Source organism: Aegilops tauschii, chromosome 3 (genome assembly GCF_002575655.3).
Source record: "Aegilops tauschii subsp. strangulata cultivar AL8/78 chromosome 3, Aet v6.0, whole genome shotgun sequence".
Classification (NCBI taxonomy): Eukaryota; Viridiplantae; Streptophyta; class Magnoliopsida; order Poales; family Poaceae; genus Aegilops; species Aegilops tauschii.
Genome location: NC_053037.3, coordinates 140,704,183 through 140,717,812, shown reverse-complemented (window position 1 = coordinate 140,717,812; position 13,630 = coordinate 140,704,183).

The window sequence follows — 13,630 nt, the reverse complement described above, 5'->3', positions numbered from 1 at the left end:
GGTTCATCAAGTTTAACCCGAGTATTCTGCGTGTGCAAAACTGGCTTGCACCCGTTGTATGTGAACGTAGAGCTTATCACACCCGATCATCACGTGGTGTCTCGGCATGACGAACTTTCGCAACGGTGCATACTCAGGGAGAACACTTGTACCTTGAAATTTAGTGAGGGATCATCTTATAATGCTACCGCCGAACTAAGCGAAATAAGATGCATAAAGGATAAACATCACATGCAATCAATATAAGTGATATGATATGGCCATCATCATCTTGTGCCTTTGATCTCCATCTCCAAAGCACCGTCATGATCACCATCGTCACTGGTTTGACACCTTGATCTCCATCGAAGCATCGTTGTCGTCTCGCCAACTATTGCTTCTACGACTATCGCTACCGCTTAGTGATAAAGTAAAGCAATTACATGGCGATTGCATTTCATACAATAAAGCGACAACCATATGGCTCCTGCCAGTTGCCGATAACTCTGTTACAAAACATGATCATCTCATACAATAAAATTTAGCATCATGTCTTGACCATATCACATCACAACATGCCCTGCAAAAACAAGTTAGACGTCATCTACTTTGTTGTTGCAAGTTTTACGTGGCTACTATGGGCTGAGCAAGAACCGTTCTTACCTACGCATCAAAACCACAACGATTTTTCGTCAAGTGTGCTGTTTTAACCTTCAACAAGGACCGGGCGTAGCCACACTCGATTCAACTAAAGTTGGAGAAACTGACACCCTCCAGCCACCTGTGTGCGAAGCACGTCTATAGAACCAGTCTCGTGTAAGCGTACGCGTAATGTCGGTCCGGGCCGCCGCCGAATCAAAGTGTGACATGCTGGTAACTAGTATAACTATTATTGCCCACAACTTATTTGGGTTCTACTAGTGCATATAACATCTACGCATAGACCTGGCTCGGATGCCACTGTTGGGGAACGCAGTAATTGGAAAAAATTCCCACGCACACGCAAGATCCATCTAGGTGATGCATAGCAACGAGAGGGGAGAGTGTTGTCTACGTACTCTCGTAGACCGAAAGCGGAAGCATTATGACAACGCGGTTGATGTAGTCGTACGTCTTCACGATCCGACCGATCCTAGTACCGAAAGTACGGCACCTCCGCGGTCTGCACACGTTCAGCTTGGTGACGTCCCACGAACTCTCAATCCAGCTGAGTGTCGAGGGAGAGCTTCGTCAGCATGATGGCGTGATGACGGTGATGATGAAGTTACCAGCGCAGGGCTTCGCCTAAGCACTGCAACGATATGACCGAGGTGGATTATGGTGGAGGGGGGCACCACACATGGCTAAGACAATGTCAACTTGTGTGTCTTTGGGGTGCCCCCTCCCCACGTATATAAAGGAGGGAGGAGGGAGGCCGGCGAGCCTCTCTAGGCGCGCCAAGGGGGGAGGAGTCCTCCTCCTAGTGGGAGTAGGACTCCCCCTTTCCTAGTCCCACTAGGAATAGAAGGAAGAGGGGGAAGGAGAAAGGAAAGGGGGGCCGGCCCCCTCACCCAATTCGGCTTGGGCTTGGGGGGCGCCCCCTCCTAGGCTGCCTTCTCTTCTCTCCCACTAAGGCCCATTAAGGCCCATATGCTCCCCGGGGGGTTCCGGTAACCTCCCGGTACTCCGGTAAATGTCCGAACTCACCCGGAACCATTTCGATGTCCAAACATAGTCATCCAATATATCGATCTTTATGTCTCGACCGTTTCGAGACTCCTCATCATGTCCGTCATCATATCCGGGACTCCGAACTACCTTCGGTACATCAAAACACATAAACTCATAATACCGATCGTCACCGGACGTTAAGCGTGTGGACCCTATGGGTTCAAAAACTATGTAGACCTGACCGAGATACGTCTCCGGTCAATAACCAATAGCGGAACCCGGATGTTCATATTGGCTCCCACATATTCTACGAAGATCTTTATCGTTCAAATCGCATAACAACATACGTTGCTGCCCGAGATTCTATGGTCGGTATCTCAATACCTAGTTCAATCTCATTACCGGCAAGTCTCTTTACTCGTTCCGTAATGCACCATCCCACAACTAACTCATTAGTCACATTGCTTGCAAGGCTTATAGTGATGTGCATTACCGAGAGGGCCCAAAGATACCTCTCCGACAATCGGAGTGACAAATACTAATCTCGATCTATGCCAACTCAACAAACACTATCGGAGACACTTGTAGAGCACCTTTATAATCACCCAGTTACGTTGTGACGTTTGGTAGCACACAAAGTGTTCCTCCGGTATTCCGGAGTTGCATAATCTCATAGTCATAGGAACATGTATAAGTCATGAAGAAAGCAATAGCAACATACTAAACGATCAAGTGCTAAGCTAACGGAATGGGTCAAGTCAATCACATCATTCTCTAATGATGTGATCCCGTTAATCAAATGACAACTCATGTCTATGGCTAGGAAACTTAACCATCTTTGATTCAACGAGCTAGTCAAGTAGAGGCATACTAGTGACACTCTGTTTGTCTATGTATTCACACATGTACTAAGTTTCCGGTTAATACAATTCTAGCATGTATAATAAACATTTATCATGATATAAGGAAATATAAATAACAACTTTATTATTGCCTCTAGGGCATATTTCCTTCAGCCATGTCTCTGATCTCGTACGTGGTAAGTTCGCCCTAATGAATTCTCTTATCACGGCACTTGCGATCTATCCAATGGGAACCCTCAGACTTCCCCCAAAGATCCTCGAGCAACTGGATAAAATCAGAATACACTGCCTCTAGAAAAAGAAGACCGAGTCTGGGGAGAAATGTACCCCGCTTGCTGCTTGGGACATGATCTGCCGTCCCAAGAGATGCGGTGGCCTTGGGGTGCTAAATCTTCGCATCCAAAATGATGCCCTACTACTCAAGATGCTACACAAGTTCTACAATCGCCACGACATTCCATGGGTGAACCTGGTATGGCATACATACTATAATGATATAATTCCGCATGCGGCAGAGCCCTGTGGACCCTTCTGGGGGAAAGACCTAATCAGGCTCATGCCTACCTATCGTGGGGTTACAACTGTCCAAATCAACTGTGGTAAAACGGCGTTGTTCTGGAAAGATGATTGGAACGAGTCTATCTACACCACATCCTTCCCACGAGTGTTCTCCTACATTGCCAATGAAGATATCTCAGTACACGATTTCCTAGCAATCACCGAGCTGGCTACAACCTTTCACCTGCCACTATCCATGCAAGCTCATGAGGAACTGAGACAAATCCAACATGAAGTTTCCTCTGTCGCCCTAAATGATTCAAGTGATAAATGGATATGTGCATGGGGGGCCCAGACGTTCAAGACCTCTACATATTACAATTTTGTCTTTCTGGACATAGAAGCCCATGATGGGTTCAAATGGCTATGGAAGGCCAAGTCAATCCCCAAAATCAAGGTGTTCAGATGGTTTTTACTATCTGACTGACTCAACACATCCAACATGATGAGCAGGAGACACTACAATATTGGGGAGGACCTTGACTGCCTCCTGTGCGGTCAACACGTCGAGGAGACTGTGGAACACCTGTTCTTTTGCTGCACCTTTAGCAGATCATGTTGGCAACTTTTGGACATACGATGGCCGACACAAGGAACTAGGCTAGATATGATTTCACACCTAAAGGGGAGGCACAAACACAAAATGGTCATGGACATATTCTTGGTAGCTGCTTGGAGCCTCTGGAAGGAACGCAACAATAACTTCTTTCGACAAGTTGTCCCAACGGTCACATCCTAGAGAGCACGCTTCCAAAAGGACTTTTCTGACACTGACATAAGACATAGGCTAGCACTGCATAAGAAACACCTAGTGACCACCTTTGTTGATACTCTTGGCTAACTCCCCCCCCCCTTGTAATTACCATGTAACACTTTCTTTTACCCTTTTAATATATAAGCAGTAAGAAGCTCTCCTACTATCCAATTTTTCAAAAAAACATACTCAAGAGCGCAATGGATCTATCTATGCTTCTAAAGCTATAGGATCGAGATATAGCTACAACGAGTTGTCTTAGCCTGAGCAAGTAGTAGCTATTCACCTAGCGTGGTGGTCCACTCTTCGAATAGCCACGTCATAGTCATTGTAAAGAAACAATGCGAAAGACAAATGAACATTGTCCCTTTATTGATGATTGTTATTACACTTACATAGTTCTTAAAAAATGTGATGTTCCGGAAGGGATGCCTCACATGTTGGTTGGATAAGGTGCCACCGAGTGAACCGCCACATCCTTTCGATTTGGTAACTACATACTAGTGGTTAGAAATAGGAGAGATTAAACTTTAATTAATATGTGGATTAATTAATTTTTTAACTCCCCCTAATCTTGACTATCCTTGTAACATTATCATCATCTTGATAAGTCTCCTCCAAAATCTTGTAGGAAAAATATGAGGAGATTTCTGCAATACACCATCAAATACTCCTTCCAGAAACACAGTGGGAAAACAAGTAGAAACTGGCATATCACAATACATGTATTACTATTATTGCCTCATTAAAACCTTCCACAAGAAACCATTTAGGGAAAAATCATAAAGGAAAAGCGTATCACAATCCGGTTATCATTTAGGAATGTACTCCGACAGAACTTTGCAAGTTTTGAAGTTGTCAAATACCAATTCCATTAACATATTTCTCAAATAAAGAATGGTGTAAGGACTTCGTAAATAAATCAGCAATATTATCACATGACTTCGTTTGCAAAATATTTTCCTGTTTTCTGCAACTCATTGGGGACAAAACAATTTAGGAGCAATACGCTTTGTAATATTTTTCTTTATATAACCTACCTGCACATGTATAATACATGCAACATTATCTTTAATGATAATAGTAGTTGATTCCAATGAACCAATCCTATTTGGACTTTCAATAAACTTAGTTTGTTTTGTCGAATTTCAAGAGAAGGTCATACCTCCATTCAAGAAGACAAAACGAGTATGTGATCTGGCATTATAGGGATAAGATAGATATCCAGCATCAAAATCCCACTATGGTCTTGTCTTCAATTTTTTTATAGAACAAACCAAGATCTTTGGTGCCTTGAAGATACCTACAAATATTCTCTGCACAAATATAATTCCTCTTTGTTGGAAATGCACTATATCTAGCCAATGCATTTATTACAAATGATATATCAGGCCCGATGCACTTTGATAGATCCATTAGTGCTCCAAACGCAATGAGGTGTGTCAACTTTGGTCCTAATACCTCTTCACCTCCACCCTTAGGTCTAAATGGGTCTTTATCTCTATCAAGAGATCTGGCAACCATTATACCTTATCCATGTTAAAATTTCCAAGTATCTTTTGGATATAAGCAAACCAATGAACTAGTATTCCTCAAGGGAAATCTTCAAGTTGTAAGTCCAAAAAAAATTTAGTCTTATCTAGATCTTTAATCTCAAATTTTGTCTTAAGATTATTACTTGCCTCATATATCTGTTATGTAGTCCCAATGATATTCAGATCATCCACATACACAGAATAATGTTCTTGATGAACACACATGTTCAATCATCATTATTTGAGTAAGCCTTCTAAAGAAGGAATTCACTCACTCGGTTATACCACATTTTCCCCATCCACTTCAAGCCATACAACCAGTTTTGGAACTTTATACAATACATGTTTCGATTAACATTCATATGCGGTACTTTCATTACCTCTAGGACTTTCATATAAACATCCAAAACCAGCTATCCATATAAATATTCAGTCACACCATCCATTATTTGGATAGACAAGATCATTTTTGCTTCCAGTGGTATTAAATATTGAAACGTTATTTCACTCACAATAGGAGAATAGGTTCCATCATATCGATGTTAGGTCTTTGTGTGAGCCCTTTTGCTGCAAGCCTCGCCCTGTATCTCACCACCTCATTGTTCTCGTTCCTCTTATGAACGAAAAACCCATTTTTATCCCATAGAGAACACATTCCGAAGAGTGGGTATTACTGCAGTAAATACCCCCTTTTTATGAGCGAGCGCAATTCATCTTCAACAATTGCCTACCATTTGAACCAGTCTGGGCGCTTCCTGCACTCTTTCATGGACCTAGGTCTACATCCAATTTAAGGTCTTCTACAATTCTAGAGGAGAGATAAATGTCAACGATGTAGTATTTCTATTGTATGATTATCTTGGATCAACATAGTTAGTGGATATCTCATCAATACCTTTTGAGCCTTCACGATTTCCCTCAAAAATTGGATTAAGGTTTTTCGATGTCCTAGCACCAAAATTTGTGTGCACACTCGTGCTAGGTTCTATATGTCCACATCCTTCATGTGTCCTTGCAACCCGATGTATTTGTATGAGGGATCGATGAAATGATTTTAAATTAATGTCACGTATGTGTTAGAAGCCCATCGTAGTTGTCTCTTCTCTCTTTCTTGTTCTTCGACCCTGCAGGTACCCAGGATCACGGTGTTCGATCAAGGAGGAGGTTAGGAGAAGGGAGGATGTGGAACGCTGTTCTGAACACAGGTGAAAGAAAGGCTTAGTACGACATCGGAAAACCAATCCCTGGGGTTACATGGGGTGTAGTCATTGAATGCCCAATGCTTTTGTCTGATTTATTCTTAATAACCGAGGGATCCCCGCACGACGGTATGGGCATGCAGTTACACAACTGTCTCTTGATGTCACGAACTGGTCAAGACTTAATTTGGACACATCCCCCACTTTATCTCGTTGCAAGCATATCTTAACAGGTGTCTTCGAGAGCACAAATTAAGATAATTATGATCTCGATCACAAATATATGGTTGTGAGAAACAAGTCCTCATACCCACGCATGTTTTAATTTTAAGTGTTGACATCCTAAGGTTACTAAGGTCCAGTTGTAAAAACTGGAATTTAGTTCTCTCGCAAACACTTGTTAGAGCCACTAACATAAGTGCACATCCTCTCATGGGTTCGATAACTCTCAAGTCAGTCTCTAGAGGAAAGGCATGGAAACCTTCGCTATCCAAGCCGGGTCTCTAAGGGCATCACTAACCACAGCGGCGGCGGTGAGTTAGCGACCCTGTGATGTCCTCCTTCGATCCCAACCCCTCTCCGCACCCCCACCCTTCCCAATCTCTCTTTCCTTCCGTGAAACACTTATAGGAACCCCAACTGGTCATGGTGACTCCAGTATGTTTCTTTCATCCTGAGTAACGAGGCTGCCGTGCCAAGGATCCCCCCCATGCGCCGTAGAGGTCGCCCATGGAACCCGACGCAGGTTCCAGGGACGGACGCATTAGTGATGACATGATAGTCACCCTCTGCCAATGTAGGCAAGAAGGCAAGGACCTCCTCGTGGTGCAGAGAAACCTGAACCTACTTGCCTCCTTTTCTGTCTTGCTTCAAGGTTTTTTGTTGGCTAAAATTGTTGGGGAGTTGTTACTGGCGGTGCAGTTAGTGACTCCATGACGAGTTGTTCATGTGATGTTGGAGGGTGACCGTGGAGAGGTTCCACTGTGTTCATGGTGAGGATCTCATAATTGCTTATGTACCACAAATTTTTCATGGATTTGATTTTGAGGTTGTGTCCCCGGCTTTATTTTGTGGTACTTCTTTAAATAATCCAATGTTGATTCTCTTTGCATGGAGAATGGCATTTCATGCCCCGACGTGGTCTTTTTTGTGTGTTTGAGGAGTACAACATGTAGATGCCATCAATCTTCTTCTCTCTTTTTTGTAGGGGAAATGCCATCAATCTTCATACCTGAGCGTTGCAGCCGAGCTTCATGTGAAGCTTACTATAGAATTTATGTTGTAGGTACAAATGCTTTAGCTCAAGAACCATCATAATCTTTTCTTTTTGCGGGAAACAACCTTGGACTACTCATTTAAGGTTTTACAATCATTCGCGCATAGCTGTGCAACACCCATAGGCCCATTGCCAAGCCATACAACAGTTCAACTAAACGATCTAGCATAACTATCCATAAAATGGCTTATAGAGTTCTGAGCACGTCGAACATGAGTAATACAAGCTTCTCTTTCTAACAACTTCAATTTTATCTCTCAAACTAAGAAGGCATATCTTGATCTATCCCACTTCTCACTTTTCACCATATTTATGGCTTCCATACAATCAGATTCCACATGAAGCAAAAAATTGTTCCATTGCATAGCGAGAGAAATTCTTCAGAAAGAGCATTTAGTTCCGTTTCAAGCGCATCATGGCATGATAAAAGATGACGACAAGCGGTAAAATCTTCCCTTCAGTATCCCGAAGGACCATGCTTGTCAAGGACCATTTCCCGAAGAACCATCATAAGTTTGTACTTCTTAATATTTGGATTGTTCTGCTTAGGGAATATATGAGGCATTTGAATTAAGAAATGATTACTTACAGCTTTGGCGGCCGCTTAGCTGCCCCAGGACCATGATGACATCTCTGCCTTCATCGCCGACCTTCGCTCGACGGCAGTCCGCTTTGTTAGAATTAATCCGAGGCACTCCATCATTCTACCGAGGACCAAGCAATCACACGAGCACGACACCGAGATTTGTTAACGAGGTTCACCGATCTGGCTACATCCCGGGGCTTGACTACGGACGCTCCTCCCCATGACACCGCTACAATACCGCACCCCGGCCGCCCGGGCGCCGGCACACGCCGCCGGCTCCCCCGCGTGCCTGTGCTATTATGTTGGCATAGGTTACATCGTGTGTCTACCCCCGCTATATATGACAGTCCTAGGATACAAGTGTCCTACTTGGACACGACTCCGTATCCTGTCTACGCACCGTACGACTCCAAGTCCAACTGTAACGTAACTTGTACAATAATATTCGACACAACTCTAACAAACTCCACCTTGGCGAATATTCTCCACCACCTTGAATTCGTCTGTGCGTCAAACCTCCATGTACATTGGACTTGAGATACGTCATGAGCACCGCTGCTACTCCCAGACTTCACGTGACTCCACCTGCAACTATAGTCCCTTCTCGTCTTCTTCTCAGTCAACACTCGAGCAAAATTAAGTTCTTCATTACTCTACTTTGTGCTCTCAACTTCCGGAGATCCGTTCAACGCCATCACACACCAACCATTGTCTGCTGAAAGTGAACAACTCACATATTGAACGACACATATAAGAGTTACCTAAACTCAACGTCACCGCTCTTTCTTGACTGCTTGTCTAAAACTTGAAGGAATTTCACCGTGGCCATGTGTCACCCTAAGTCAAATTCGCAGTTGTCTCACCCTTCTTCCGGATAGTCTCTGGCATGTCCCATAGCTATAGCACTCCGCCTCCTTCTGTATTTGTCATCCGCACTTTGCCATGTGCACCGAACACCACAGAATGTACGGCCATGTACTCTCTCAGCTTTTGATAATTTCAGACTCTCCGCCACTTTCTCAGATTCTCCAAGGTCAACTCCTATCCATCAACCGGCACCGATAGACCCAGTCACCAACTTGAATCTGGTACTCGTCAACACTGCTTCAGCACCCCTGCACAATTTGTCTGGTCACATGCCTGACCACCAGTGCCTTGGCCTGTCGCTGTGTCCCGTGCTTACCGCACGCCTCGCCGCTATGACTGCGTCGAGCCTCTGCTGTCCTGGTTGAGTCTCCCGGGTAGCTAGCCCCCACTGCCTCAACCCCCGCTGCAGAGAACCACCGATCATCACCGACCGATGCCGAGTATCACGTCTCCATCAGACCACTGGTACCCAGTCTGAACCACGTGTCTCTTGCCTTCCCACTGAAATAGGCTTCGATTCTCCGTTAACTTACGCCGTAGCCCCTCCATCAGCTCAGAGTGAAGTCACCCATCAGACTCCAACTCCACCTTCAACATGACTCCATGGTGGTTGTACATGCCACCCTCGCGCCCTGTTGACTTCAAGCTCTCATGTGTACACTGCCTTGAATTAACCCTGCGTCATAGTCCGTCGAAGCCGCACAAGCCCTCAGACCTGCACCACGTGTTTCCACGCCCCAGAAGTCGGCCACCATCAGCATCACGCTCCTACGTCATCGTCGCTGAAATCACCGCCGTCTTCTGCTTTGACCAACATCCACGTCGGTCCATCAGACAGTCCAGTCCAACCCGGCCGAAATTATTCGACTGCAACCATGCTCCACCCTGCGTCGTGTCCGCCCCGCACTTCTCTGTGCATTGCTTGACGCCCTGTGTTTGCATGATCCTGCCACGACGCACTCCAGACTCGTCCAAGCCTTCTATGCACGCCGCCCGTCCTTTGTCGTACACACTCCGAGCACTTTCCACAAACTTACCAACAGGAAAAAATCCTTGCAGACTTGACCCCAATATGGATACTTTCTGCGAATTCTCCTGTCTCTTTTGCCAGTACTTCCGTGTATGCTACAGACCCTTTTTTTGGAACAAGTCCCGCCTGGGCACTGCGCCCAGCCATGTTGGATACTACAATCCTCATAGTACAGTCCTAAGGTGCCATCAGCAAACCGAACACAAAGATTTCCGTGCAAACCCCATGCACTACCGTTCTTCTATTCAAGATTGCCCAAACCTTTAACCACTGCGTCTGCATGATCCAAATCCTGCATGCTTTTCCATCAGACTTGCTCCAATTTTCTATTAACAAATCTCACGCAAAACATGCACGCCTTGCCAGCTCATTGCCCAGCTTCAGCGATCCAGCGCCTGGCCACCATGCGCTAGCAGACGGCCTCGTTCAGGTCATCATCCTTGGGCCATCACAGCCTGGCCTTGGCAGGCGTTGGCGCCCTACCTGGGCCTCAAACCTATGCAGCCGCTCGCCTCTGCCAGCGCCGCCACTCGGCCACGGCATTTCCTATTTGGCACTGCAGGCGCCGGTTATAGCTGTTTCCGCAAACCGCCGCCTGCAGCGGCGCTAGCTGGGCTCGGCCCAACTACCATTCTCCCCTGTTTTGAAACTCAAAAAAGGCACGCAAAATTGTGCAAAACCAAGAATCGAACAAGCGACCTCTCCATCGTTAGCTAACCCCACAAACCACTACGCCACCACCCTGACTCATGAATACCAACCTCCTTTTCATCTTTTTAAACATACAGGAAATGCTCTTTATGTTTTCTGCATTTTTTCTCTTTCTTTTTTGTTTCCTGTTTTTTTCTTAAATGCGTGAAATGTTTACAAATAGTCGATATTTATTTTCTATTTCGTGAACTTTTTCGTTAAATCGATGAACTTTTTTTCAATTTCAATGAACTTTTTCAAACTTGATTAATTTTTTTATTAAATGAATGAACTTTTTAACATTTTGATGAACTTATTTTAAAAATAGATGAACATTCTTCAAATTTGATAAAAAAAGTTTAAAATTGATGAACTTTTTTCAAATTCAATGAACTTTTTTCAAATTAGATGAACTTATTTTAAAGTTCAGTGAACTTTTTTCCAAATTCGATGAACTTTCTTCAAATTTGATGAACCTTTTTAAAAATTGATGAACTTTTTTCAAATAGGATGAACTTATATTTAGATTGGATGAAATTTTTTCAGTTTTGTGAACTGTTTTCAAAATGGTGATTTAAAAAAAATGATGAACTTTTTCAAATTTGATGAACTTATTTTGAAAATCGATTAATCTTTTTTCAAATTTTTGAACTTTTTTCTAAATCGGTTAACTTTTTCCAAATTTGATGAGCTCATTTTCAAAATCGATGAACATTTTTTTCAAAATTGTGATTTTTTTTTTCATTTTTTGTGAACGTTTCTTTAAAATTGCTGAACTTTTTTCAAAATCGCGATGAACAATTTTCAATATCAATGAACTTTTCAAGTAATTTTCAAATTTCGGTTAACGTCTTAACTAGCGTCGTTTCCTAATAGTATTCAACAAAGCGAGTGTGGTCCGGTGGTTAGTGCTCACGTATTCCTTTTTGTGCTGGTGTTGGGCCGGCCAGCTACGCATCAGCTACGAGCGCCAGTAGCCTCAACCGGCGCTCGAAGCGCCGAATAGGAGCTCCCCTCGGCCACGATCCGATCTCGCCGAGTCGCCGAAAACTGCTGCCAGCCTGTCAACAGGTTAACCTAGGCCGTAGCTCCCGCTTGGACCATGAGACGCGGCCTGCTCGTACGCACCATCATCCGCCTTGCGCGTTGTACGCCGAGCGCCTCGCCGAATCGATCCAACTCGCCGTCGCCTGTTCAACTGCATGCATCCGATCTTGCCGACATGTCGCTTTCCATTGCTGCCTCCCGTCGAAACAATTTACCATCGACTCTGAATCCCGTGATAGCGCCGCTTCCGATCTCCCAAACTCCCAGGATGCTTTCCACGATGGTCTCGGCGCGTCTTAGCTCCATAGCTCGGGTGCGAAGCCCTGACAATCACGATTCAATACGATGCCTTGCTTCAACCTTTGGACCGGCGAAATCGCAACCTCATCGTTACCTTGCTCATGATATCACTTGTTAGAATTAATCCGAGGCACTCTGTCATTCTACCGAGGATCAAGCAATCACACGAGCACGAAACCGAGATTTGTTAACGAGGTTCATCGATTTGGCTACATCCCCGGGGCTACTACGGGCGCTCCTTCCCATGACACCGCTACAATACCGCACCTCGGCCGCCCGGGCGCCGGCACACGCCGCCGGCTCCCCCCGTGCCTGTGCTATATATGATAGACCTAGTATACAAGTGTCCTACTTGGACAGGACTCCGTATCCTGTCTACACACCGTACGACTCCATGTCCAACTATAAGCTAACTTGTACAATAATATTCGACACAACTCTAACACGCTTATCGCCGCCGCTTCCTCCACCACCCCCGAGCCGGATTAGGAGCCGTGTTGTGCTCCTCCTCCCCCCTCTTTGTGTTCTTCTTTTTGGGCTTGTTGAGTTGTGCCCTCAGCAGAACCTCAGTACTTGTTGTCGCTCTTTTATAGTAGTCTCAGTGTGTGTGTGTTGCGTGAACATTTGTATCATGTGTGGCTCTGGCAGTTGCCTTTATCTATAAAGCGGGGCGAAAGTCTTTTTCGGTAATTAAGAAATGAACCCATGGAGGATCTGCAATGTGATCTCAATGTTAGTTTACATACCACCCTTTTTATTCAGATTGAAGGTATTCTACAGTTATAATAATTCAAACTGAAGGTATTCTACAGTTATAATAATTCAAACTTTTGTTATGCATTCCTTCTTCCGACAACAACAGTGACACATCTCCATCCACCACCACACAAATTTGCAGCAAATGATGCTCTCTCGCACCACAGATAGCAGTATGTGCTTGTTGATTTTACAAGTACAGTTGTCCTTACCATAAACATATCCGACCATTTAAAATTTAGGGAGACAAAGACAATTGGACAAGGAATCTTAGTACTTTTGTTGGATGGTAGGAAAATTATGTAGCCATCGTGAAGGAGCCATCACGAGAGGTCCTGCCGTTAATGGCAGATTTGTACAATGATGAACGGTGATCTCTTTACATATGTATGGCTAATATCCTTAGCTGGTCAAAAGATGGTTTGATGAATGGTGAAGATCATGCGAGCAAAACTTGAATATATACAAAATTAAACACAACTCCTGTGGTCCAACGAAGGTGATGATTCCCTTATTCTGCCGTACAATCATTTCCATTGT